Source organism: Zonotrichia leucophrys, chromosome 6 (assembly GCF_028769735.1).
Source record: "Zonotrichia leucophrys gambelii isolate GWCS_2022_RI chromosome 6, RI_Zleu_2.0, whole genome shotgun sequence".
Taxonomy (NCBI): Eukaryota; Metazoa; Chordata; class Aves; order Passeriformes; family Passerellidae; genus Zonotrichia; species Zonotrichia leucophrys.
Genome location: NC_088176.1, coordinates 10,700,366 through 10,712,990, shown reverse-complemented (window position 1 = coordinate 10,712,990; position 12,625 = coordinate 10,700,366). Strand labels below are relative to the sequence as shown.

Genomic DNA, 12,625 nt, shown 5'->3' with positions numbered 1-12,625 from the left:
AGCTGCCTCAGCAGCATCTCTGACAACCTGCCTTGTTTCTGGTCTTGATCCTATCACCCAAGTCACAATCCTGGATTAAAGCTGAGGGTTAAACAACCAGTTTCTTGTCAGCTGCCTGACCTCCGAGTTAATAGAAGCATGAGGGAAGACACACATTCATTTCCAGTGATAGAAAAATTAGATGTTCTCCTCAAACCCTCATTATTTTTCAGGAAATCAGAAGAGAGATTCAAACAGTGATTTAGACCTTAATTCAGTTCCCACTGACTGCAATCAGAGGCACCTCCAGTACTTAATCATCATGTGCATTAACTAATAACTATTATAAAAATGTTAACAAGACTGTGTCCTGATTAATCCTTACCTTTGCTTGACAAAATATATAGCAATTCACTAGCTGGAAAAGGTTCCGTTCTCCTTTGTTGGGGACTGAAGTTCAGAAAATACTCTGAGAACCAGCATTGCTTTTACCTCTTCTCCATTTTTAATAAAGTTTATGGCAAGGTGTTATTTCCTTAAACATTCAACTTCCACTTAAAATCTCTGCTTCCTGATAATTGACACCAAGTGAGGGGGGAAGGAAACACTTTCCTAGGGCATTTTTATTAGGCCTGCTATGATCAGCAGATTTAGGGCCAAAATGTGGGGCCTGCTCATTACAATTCAGTTCAAGATAGACAGATTCCAGTGACAAACAGCTCTAAAAAAACTGCACAAGGACAAAGCTAGCATATCTCCTCTTTATTCTTGTTTATTTAAGTGGGATTTAAACGCTGGAACTGGAATATTGGAGTAGCCCACCTGGAACTGGGCTGTTGCAGAAGACATAGTTCAGCTTTGTCAGTCCATTCCTCCTCCTGACCTCACACACCTCCAGGGGATGTGAACTCTCCAAAGAAACAAGGAATAGATTCCACAAATTTGAATATTTCGCCTCTTAAGAGTGCAACAATGGTGCTCATCCAGCAAAGAATGAGAGTCTACTTGGGTGTTTTGTGAATTTCCTCCTCACAATGTTATTCTAACCCCAAGAGAAGCACCTTTTGCATCTTCTCAGGCAAAGAGTCAATTTTATGAGCCGTAATTTACATCAAACTTTTAGGTGCCTTAAGAGCAGCATATAAAAATCTGGATCCCTCAAGCCCTGAAATACATATTACTTAGTCTCAGCCAGTATAGGGACTGTAGGAGCTTCAGTTCAAGGTAGAATTAAAACATCAGTTGTCCCAAGGGGGCACAGAACAAGGCCAGCTGAAACAAGCTGGTGACAAACCTCCAGGACTTCCTTTCTTCTGATGTCTCCTAACCCCTGCAACCTAGGAATGTGATGACAAAGATGAAAAGGTCCAGCGGAGGAAATTCCTAAAGTCAAAGAGAGCATCTGGGGTATAGTCAAGAGCCATATCCATGACTTCCTATCTGCCAGATCTTTCTCCCTACATTAGAAAGTACACATTTCATTGCTTTGATATACAACTGGCTTGATTTGTGACAGCACAAGGTCATGGTCAGGCCCATAATATTAAATGCCAACATGAAAAATCAGTTGTAAAGAACAAGAAAAATACAAATACACATCTGCTCAAATCATTATTAACTGAACAGAGCTGACAGCCAGAAACATATCAGTTCCATCTGGATTCTGCTGAGAGCTTACTGACCAGCATTTTTGTAATGTCACATTTTTTTGGATCATGCTGTCTTGCTCCATGGTAGCCTTAGGCTATTTCTTTATACATCTCTCCATACCACCTGAAAAGCCACATAAAGTAATATTCATCTTACCCAGCTGTACATCACAGATGTACAGCTTTAACTAATCACACTCAGCTCTCTTTGCAGGCAGAGAGATGAAACAGGCAGTTTTGCACTCTGGATCAGCTGAACAGTGTTAGATATGACTTTGTGACAATTTATCCTAGAACGGCCTGTTTCTCTCCATTGAATTTAAGATGTCTGGACACCCACACTACAGACACCCACATGTGATCACATAAAGGTCCCAAAGTAGGAAACACAACAGACCTGAAATATGTTTAATATCTAATTTTAAAAACACAAATTACAGATGAAATATGGATTGCAATTAAAGGGGTAATTGAATGTCCCGAGCAGTCCTTTTTCTGAGAAATGTTTTATATAGCTTACATCAGCCTTATTATTTGCTCTAGGACATATAAAAGCCTAGGAGACATTCAGAAATTTAATATTGACCACAGTGAGCATATACAGGAGATAAATATTGTGCTTTTGGTTGTACAGCCCCTGAGAATATGCTCTCTCTAGGAAGACAGACATATCCTTTCACATGCATAGGACAATCTGTTCCTAAAGCATCTACTGGAAAAAAGGTGCTAGGAACTGTAGGATGTATATCAGAATTCTTGAATTTTTAGTATGTCAACCAAATCAATCACAACACTACCAAGCATCCAGCTAGTCTATCAGAGGGTCTTCTTGTCTCCTTCATGGCTGGGGAAAAAACCAAAGGCGTTATCCTTAGAAGCTGAAAAAGTCAATGTACTTCTACAAGACTGAATATTAAGTAACAGTTTTAAACCCATGGTGTCCATATGAAAAAGAATGAATAACAGATTACAAAGAAATTCCATTTCTGACCAGACTGGAAGGTTCTTGAACCGAAGCTAGAATGATCAAAAAAAAAAAAAAAAAAACAAGCTTCACATGTGGAAGAAGGAAACTGCATGCTGGATGGGCCCAGGAGAGCACCAAAGCCTCCAACTCAGTGTTTGTAACTTAAAGCAAGTGCCCACTGTACCTAATTATCTTGTGTGCACATGGTCAGTGCAACATGGGCAATGCACTGCTTCCCAAGGTAGATGAGGAACAGTGCTGTGTGCTCAACAGCTGATAAACCAAGCACCCTACAAAGAACAGGGAAACACATCAACAACATTCTGGGACCCCCTCTACTGACTTCTCTCAGAAATCTCTCTAAAAACAAACAATAGTCCCAAATTAGCCATTCCCTGTTCTGAGCAACTTCTGTTCTCTATGCTGGCAGTGCTTTCTTCTCATATTTCTCAAACCCATTCTTCCCTTTCAGCATCTGCTCTCAAAGACCAAACACTCATATACCCACAAACTTTTCTTCTTGCCTCAGTCTATGTTTTCACTTTGTGGTAAAATGCCAGCATGTCCTTTGTCCGTCCCTTTAATCTCAGGCTTTCTGTAATACTCCCAGAAACTTAAGGACACCAGGGATATCCTTGCAAGGCTTACTGTTGAATGGTGCTTATTGTATTTTTGTGATTAACTTCAAGTGTTTTGTTGGTATAATTGTCTGGATGTTTTAAAAACATAAAAAGGAAAAGAAAAAGAAAAAAAAATCTTTTGGGAAAAGGAGGATTTAGAAAAGCCAAAGAGAGTGCAAGGCAGTGACCCCACTGCCTTTACACTGAAGATGCTTACATTTTGAAAAATTTAGGACCCCCACGGTCCTATTACAAAGTTGCTTCCTAAAATTTTAATCACTATGAAGCCTGCTAAGTAGTTATCTGCACTTGAGAGCCTCACAAATCGATAGCACTGGCTGCAGCACAGTAATTGCTCTGAATGCAGATTCCACATCCACCGTGAGAAGCAGCACAGGGAAAAGACCCCAAATCATCCCCTGGTTTGGAACTAGGCTGAACTAAACAAAAGCAGCCTGGCACTGCCCGTTGCACAGTAAATGCTAGTTGGCATATTTCTGTAGTGACCAACCCCTTGCCATCTTCTCTGTCTGAAACATTTCTAAAACCTTGGCTTCCTTGGCCCGTCAGCTCCTCTGAGCCAAGAAAATTCAATAGAGACCCTGTTATCCTGGGGTTTCCACCTCTTCTATCTTTTTTCACTTCTAGGGACAAAAGCAATTGTTTATGGATGCTGGGAACTGATGAGGCTTGCAATGCAGTCAGACCACTCAGAACTGCAAAAAGGCATCATTGTGAAGAAAGCAAAAGCTTCTACTTGCTGCACCTAATTTCAAACTACCATTTTTTCATAAACAATGAACTCAAAACACCAGACAATAAGGGCTGCGTCTCAAGGATTTGTGCATTCTGGAAAGCAGCTTTGGGTGTCTTTGGTTCTGGATGCTTGACTTCAGACACAGACACACTGTATCTGGGACTATATACACAAGAAACTCAATGGCAATCCTTTCATATGTATTTCTTGTATCATACATGCTCACAGCAGCCAAGATCAAACATCTTTTAAGACAGGCAGTAGCTGACATTGTTATTTTACAGGATCTTTGATGCAAATGGCCCAGAATGCCAAATCCTACCATGCCCTTTTCACAGACAAAACCAGTGTGAATGTCCCTCATTCATTATATGGACACAGAGGATTTATGCAGCTTTTCTATGTCTCAGAGGAAGTGACCAAATGCACAATTAGGACTCCTGTGCCCACACCTCACCTGCTTTGGGGATAAACAGGTATGACCTGTTCATGCAGCAAAGGCTGGCAGAAAAATGACATAACAGACTGTTTCCACTAAAGTGGATGGAATGAGATCTACACCATTCTGGCCATTTTGAGAGTATCAGCACTGAGTGGGAGTAGCTCAGATGTGGCTGCAGCGCAATGCCAAACAGAAAAGTGACATTGCTTGGAAAATCCAGTTTGACTACTCAGCATGAGAAATGCTTATGTGCCTCAGCTGCATTCCACAGATGGCTTTGTTCTTAACAAGCTGTATATCTAAGATGCTTCCTGACCTCAGCAATCCCTCTTCCTAGTCCCAATTTGAGCAAATCCCCATCTCCACATACACTGCATTACACAGAAAGACTAACTAGCTGCAACAGTCATGTGGAAGAGGGAATGTACTCCTAGAGATCCTTATGCCAAAGTTGTCCTATGAGCATAAATATTCTAACAAGCTTTATCCTGTCACAATAAAGCTATAAAGTTGCTTTGTTCAGCACATGATAATGGCTTTGTAATTCAATTATTGGTAGAATTTGCCTTTAGGGATTTATCTTCCTTTAGCCTCAGCACTCATGCGAATCCCTTATCGTAAATCTTGCCAATGCAAAACCAGCTCCTCCACTGCCTCTGGACATATCCTGTCACTTCATGTTAAAAAATTGGCACCTTCCTCCAGCTCAGTGAATGGCAGATTACTGGTTTTGTTTTAAAGGACAGAATGAAAACAACAAACACAGTGGATGATGCTCATGTTGTCCACGGCAGCATCAATTTTTTGGTCCCACTGATGTTTCTATAACACTAAATTCTAATTTCCATTCACAAAAATAGTAACATGTAGCAACGAACAGGGAGCTTTTTGTCCAAAGATACAAAAGCACTTGACAATCAACCTTTAAGTAACCTTCCCTGCATGGTACTGATTTGTTCAAGACCTATGGAAAAGTACAAGACAAGAAGACCAAGTTAGAAATAGGGGCTGAGGAAAATTTTTGTTCTCAGCTTTACAGATAAACTTCACTGATTAGTCAAGAGCACAGGGGCCTCATTGATTTGACCAAGATCACACAGTTGCTATGTGGCAGAGACAAAAATAGAGCTGAGAGTCCTCCAGGCTCCTTTTTCTTTTACTACTATATTGACTCCATGAGGACTTTGCAGATACTCTCTGTTCCTTTTTTTGCTTGCAGAGGTCAGTGAATCTGCCCCAGGGAGCTGAGTGTGGGAGGCAATTCTTGTGGTTTCTTCAGTTCACTCCCTATTATGTGAAGTTTCACCGATTTTACTATTCCTGGAACATACTTTAAAGACTGCTTTCCAGCTCTAACATCTCCTAACCACATACTCCTGACATGTTTTAGAAACACGGACAGATTCCAGATAGCCATAAATCAGCAATTCATTTCTTTACATCTGGCTAATAAATCTCCCCTGACCATAATTTAATTAGTTTTTCCCTGCTACAACTCGGCACTACTCTTTCCCACATGGTGCAATCACATGAAATGATACAATTTGGTGCAATTCAACAGGCAGCCACTGGGCTAAATCCATGCTATGGTTTGCTTGAGTCAGTTTATCACCCTTTCTTTAGAACTGATAGAAAACAGAAGTTCAGTGAGTAAAGCCCAACTTCTCCTAATTGTGCCACCTCACAGCACTAACCCAGAAAAGCAGGTGGTTGTTGCTGCTGACACTGAAATAGGTGAGTCGGTAACTGGGGGTAGTGGTGAGACTTTCAGGCTGTGGCGAGTTATTTTCACTCTCACCATCCCACCACTTTTCAGAGCCCCAGTGCATAATGACCCATACCCTTCCACACTCTGTTGTCTATATACCCCACAGATTTAAGGGCAGCAGCAAAGGAAGCCTTCTCCCCTGTGACAGCTCTCTGTGGGATGCTTCAGAGTGGAAACTTAGCTAAAACTCTGAAATAGATGGATGCAAATTCTCAGGAGGCAGCTGCCTATTGCTGGTAACACAGGGTGGGAGGAATGTCTTAAAATGAGGATCTAAACTAAGTGGATAAAATTCAGTTAACCAGGACTAGATCCTGATTTTAAGATAGCCTTATATCTCTTTTACATATATTGTAGGAAACTTAAGACTTCAAGCTGGCTTGAAGAGAAAGGAGGAGGAAAGTACCCTCTAGTTACAGCCTCTGAGCTCCCCTCCTTGGTATCATGAACCAAACCTACCTGATTTACAGCTTCTCTGCTGGTACAGCTAATAGGATCACAATTTCCCACTGTGTTAAGGAATGTCTCTCCCACCTTGCAGTGCTGTGGCCCAGCCAGGCAGCTCTGGAGGAGGCCAGCAAGTCATGTAGAGCAGGAGAGGAAAGTAGCACAGTGTGCTGCTCATTAAACACACAAGAGAACAGAGCAGTGCAACCTCCCTGACACAGACCCAGCCAAATCCACAGGTGATTTACCTGTGCACTGCTTCACCTTCTCAAGGTCTGTCCTTTACAGAGAAGGCAGCTCCTAATTCCAATGCCTGCTGGAGACTGACACCTTCCAGGGTCCTGCACAGCACTGCAGGCTCCTGTTACTGATCAGCCCCCAAATCAAGATTCTGAACATGGTGAATGGATGCCTGCCTACTTCTGCAGAACTTTAATGAGGGAAAGTGGGTGATGTAGAAAAGCTGAAGCTCATGGGAGTCTGTACTCCTTTCTAAAGTATCTCTGGATGATTTTTTAAGAAATAGCTGCTGAATTGGGAAAACTAAAACACACCAACTTATGCATCAACCAGACTGGGTCCCAAAAGGCTTAACCAGATGAGCATTTACTTCATTCACACCTGCTGAAAACTGTCGTGGGTTTCTCTGGCATGTACCCATAACCACCATATTTAAGCTATGAAAAAACATTTTAAATTAAATTTCCTCCCTTCAACTCACTAAAAAAGGCTTGTGTGTTAGATCAAGTGGATGATTTCCTGGACAGGCTGTCACAATGCACTTTGATTGGCATCTTTCCCATCAGCTTCCAGTAGTTGCCCTGCAGTGATTAAAAGGTCTTGTTCAGCCATACACAGCATCATTTGTAAACAGCCCAGGCACTGAGGCATTTAAATTGCCTCAGCCCACCTGGGTGGGCGTGCAAATCTCACCAAGCCAAGACCTGACAGAAACACTGGGACAGTGCACCCAGCTTGCTCCAAGTGCTTGAATATAATGAAGTTTTTAACAGGGCTTTGACACCTCATCCCCTTGATTTTCAGCTCTTTCAGCTGCTCCAGTGAACACTGTCAGAGCCTTTAAAATACAGTCTCCAGCCTCCTCTGAAACAGAAAATATATATACTCTATAATTATACTGTGAAGATTAACTTTCTTTGCTACGACTCATAAAAGAAACACAAATTTAGCCCTATCTACTTATCTGTCCTCCCAGCTGCTTACAGGCTTTTCTCCCCTTCAGTGTGTGCATATTTTTGTATTATTTGATGGAAGAGTTTGGATAGCTTACTATTTTACAGTGTTTGCCTCCATTTTCTTCTGCTCATACTCAGAAAAACATAAGAGGAGACTTAGCAACACCTCTTACCAAACTGACATATCTCCTTTCATTTCTTCAGGGAATCATTAACATTGTGGACACGTGATGCTACTGGAAATCACAAATCATGTGGGTTGGAGTGGATCCTAAAGATCATCTCTAGCTCCAGTTCTCCTGCCACGGGCAGGGACACCCTCAGGCTGCTCAAAGCCCCATCCCACTTGGCCTTCAGCACTTCCAACTTCCACAGCGTCTCTGGGCAACCTGTGCCAATGCCCCACCACCCGAAAAGTAAAGAATTTCCTCCAATATCTAACCTAGACCTGCTCTTTTTCAGCTTGAAGCCACTACCCCTGGTCTTATCACTCCATGCCCCTGGCAAAAGACCCTCTCCAGCTCTCTTGTAGCCTTTTTCAGGCACTGGAAGGTGCTCTAAGGTCTCCCCAGAGCCTTCTCTTCTCCAGACTGAACATCTCCACATCTCCAGGTCTCTCAGCCTCACAGGAGAGGTGCTCTAGCCCTCCTGTTATTACAGCCTTCCAATCTTCTTGAAGTATGGAGTGCTATTATTTTTGTATTTCTCCTACTTGCTTGTCTGGGTGCAATACTCAAGTAGAAAATAAAATCAATACCACTGGTAGAGATAATGATTGTAATCTGATGACCTAATTTACTGGTTGGGCTTTTCTATTGTCCATTTTATGTTAGTTTTTAAGACACTTTTATTATTCAATTTTATTTCTTTCCTTTCCTCCCCCTCCAAGTTTCTCAAGGTTAAGTTTTGGTTAAAATTAGATGAGAATCTTTTCAGTAAAACATCTCATTTTGATTAAAAACTACTATGTTTTGACAAATTTTAATGATATTTTTAACTTTTATTTTTTAGGGCCAGCTCTAATGACTTACTGACTTTAAGGAAATAATTTCTGGTGGAAGGCATGACTTGATCTGAGGACCAGAAAAAAACCCTGGTTTTTAATGACCAACAAATTTATATTTTGGCCATATAGGACTATATGCTCTTTGAGCAGCTTTTCTGCAACTACAGGCCATGGATGTTTGGATTTGCAAGTCACAAAGTATCACTATTGAACTTTGACTAGATGACTGAACCACTCTAAAAAAGGAAGAAAAAAGCAACATAATTCCCAGTGCAACTGGTTCACCAATAGTGTTCACATTAGTATTCACTACAAACCAGCACCTACACCAGCAAAATACCGCAATAGGAGTGTTGACCAAAAATCACCAAGCATCACAAAAATAAACTCAGAAGTATTTAAATAAAGCATTTTTAGCCAACTCTTTTAACCAGGATATACTGCATTCTCTTTCCCTAATGCCAAATACATTAGTAAACACTGTGCTATCAGCAATAATCCATGTATATCAACTTGTTTCTGTATTACACTGCTGAATTAATATTGCTTAGAATACTCCTTCCTAGTAATTAGGTTATTTTCACAGAGTACACAGTTTCAGAATTACAAAGTACTTTGATAACTTTTATGCATTTTTCTGTCACAGTACATTGAACAGCAAAATCTCAAGAAGCTACTGGAAAAATAATAACAAACATGAAAATTGTTGATAGAGTACAGAACTGCTGTGTCACTGCATATGCTGCCTGTACGCAGCGTGGATTCTTCCAAGCCTCCACCAGACACACAATAAATATGTGGTTGGCTTTCTGAGGGGAGTACATTTTCTTCAGTACACCTCTTCCACATCCCTAGATTATGCAAACAGATATGTGAGATACTCAATTTACAGAAATTTAATGAGGTGTCAGTCAGAGCAGCCCATAACTAAAACCTGCCCAGCCACAAGTGTCCTAACAATGTTTTAATGAGGTAGAAAATTACAGATCTCTTTTTCCAACATTTGTTTTGTTTTGGTTTTTGATGGGCGTTTGTAAGCCAAGAAGTCTCCAGTCACCTCCCATTTTAAAGGTTTGACTTCATCTGCTCATCTCCCACCTGACATTTCCTTTCACAGAGTGACACTACACTTCTTTCATCACACATGTGGATGTCAGGGCATCACTTGGAGCTCCAGGTGCAAGAGTGAAAAGGGGGAACAGAAGAGCTTTGAATAAAAAATATTTTGTTTCCATATTAATGTCTCCTCTTTATGTAACAGAGGATGAAAGAATAAAAAGTACATGTGGCCTACAAGTAACTTAGTTGTGTCCACAGAGTGTTTGCTCAGAGTTATGTAGTAAGCATCATCAGACTGTTTTTCTTCAGGGGATTAAATTTCTCTGGAGTGGTAGGAGGAAGAGGTGTTTCACAAACCAACCAAAAATAAGCAAATAAAGAAGAAAATTCTCTTGGCAACAGATACAAGAAATGCAGCTGTAAAAGACACTACAGCTTCTCTGGCAGTGTTTGCTGATAGAGCCTTCTTAAGACTAAAACTAGCAAGCTCAGTGGAGTTTATTCACAACACTTTTGAGTGACCCAAAAGCTATTTACAAGACAACATGACAAGCTAAAATGGCAATGAAAATATCAGTGAGCAATCAGGAAAATGCATTTTTTCTTTCATCAACCATTCAAACCCATGTAAAAGGTTTGAATGGTTGATGAAAGAAAAAAGGCCTTCCAGGTGCACCTTCCCTGTCAAAACAAGCAGTGTAACTAAACGCAGCCTCAGGAAGACCTGATGCCAGAGGCCTTGCTTTGTGTCTTCCAGTTTTGGAGAAGTCCTAGTTTAGAGACTACTGGAAGCAATTTGTACTAACGAAACTCCTCAGCCTCCCTTAGATACCAAATATTTCCCTCATTCTTTGCCCAGTACAGCTGTGTCCTGGTTAATCCATTCAAAGCCATTTGATTTAGAGAAAGCACCAGGAACAGGAGAGAGTATCCCCACATTCTGCTTTAAGTTGTGACTTCAGGACATTTTACTTCACTATTTATTTCTGTTCTTAAGAATAAGTGAAGTCAGTCTTCTCACTTTTCAGGCTGATTACACTCTGGATACAAGCCAAAACACACAAGAATAAATTTTAAAAGCCCAATCAACAACAAATCATGGAGCTCTGAGCAAGGCTTTACCCAACTTGTACACCAGCACTGGATACAGAGATGGTGCTGCAGAAATCTGGATTTCAGCTGTACTTCTGCACCCTCTTAGGCCCCACTTCCCTTTTGCCAACTGTGACCACGCCTGGAGTGCAAAGGGCTTCCCTTCTGATTCAGCATTTCAGTGCTGCTGGATCCTCAAGTACCTGCCTGCACAGAATGGAAATGCATTTTAAAGTACTGCTCTCTGTGGTGCTCTCAATCACACAGGCACAGCTGCTTTCTGCTGTGGATGTGCTTGAAGACTGACATTGTCCATAGAATTGCAGCTAAAATTATTTTTTGTCCTAGAATCATTATAAATATGCCAGTACGAGATGCAATGGTGTCCCCACAAGTTGTATTATTCTCACTTTTGACAGCAAAAGTACAGTCTAGCTTACACTGAGGTGTGTTATGCAAGGGGCATTCTGTTCAAGGTGAAAATACAGGCTTGCATTTTCATGCTTTGTGAATGGCTGTAGGGAAATTGGATGGGTGGTTGGGACATTTCTTCATCTTTTAACTTGCTGTTTGTCTTTGAAGCTCCAAGCCTGAGTTCTCTTATTTGTTAGGTTCTAAGAGGCCTTCAAATTTGAGCTCCACAGAAAAGGAAAATTACAACTTCATCATTTTTCTTATTACAGGCATCCATCAGCTCATTTCACAATAAACAAGAACTGTAAGCAATGACAGGAAGCTTCAAAAGGCTTGGAGTACCATACAGGACATGGGTGTCCAGGTACAGTCCTTTCAACCCTCTGAGCCCCTTCAGCAATTACAATTTTGTTGGATGTCTCAATGACAGGGCACCCAGATTTCTATGACTTTCTGCTTTTATTAGCCCAGAAAAAAACAGAAGATGTACTGAGCTCTGTGTTTGCATCTGATATTTTGAGACCCTGTTAGGAATCCTGCAGGAAATAAATAGTGATATAAACACACATGTGACTGTCCATACAGACACTCCCACAGCAATGAATTTAAGTTAGAAATGGAATTTAGATTGCATTAGCTTCAGCTAACACAGGTTCTGAGAAAGGATTAAAAAGCAGAAGCAGCAAACAAAATCTCTGGTCTATTCTTTGCAGACCAAATATAAATTCAACTTTAGAAGTAAATTTGACCTAGAGCTCTTCCTTCTTTTATAAATTAAAAGAAAATATTTGACTGAACTACTCATGAATCTTGCTATGTTCAAAACCTGTGTGTTTGACATAAATTTATGGTTTAGAAACTACCATCCCTGTCTCATTTTAATCATTGGTTCAGCTCCTCCCAATTTCAAGATTACTATTTTACCAAAAGCTTCTCTTCTAAAGGCACATTCACAGGACACAAGCCCACTTCTGCTCACAGGCAGACTAATGCCTCCATAAGGAATTGATGAGAAGTCCCACATATTTACACCAACATACAAGAGAACCTTATATTTGATTTGGACTATACCACCATGTTTGCAGGGAAATAAAAAGTCCAGTGTCCTTTTCATCTCTCAGTCTTCTTTTCCATGTAAGTCAAAGTTACGCAGATTTCTGTCTGGTGGAAACATGCTCACTTTCAAGGGCTAAGCAGGTCTAACAGTAATTAAAAGCACAGCGACCATT

General features: G+C 40.8%; 1 protein-coding gene across 5 annotated transcripts in view; it reads right to left on the bottom strand.

The window, feature by feature from the left end:
- Window positions 1-12,625, bottom strand: part of SORCS1 (sortilin related VPS10 domain containing receptor 1) — a 256,566-nt gene that overhangs the window by 75,861 nt on the left and 168,080 nt on the right. The window lies entirely within an intron of this gene.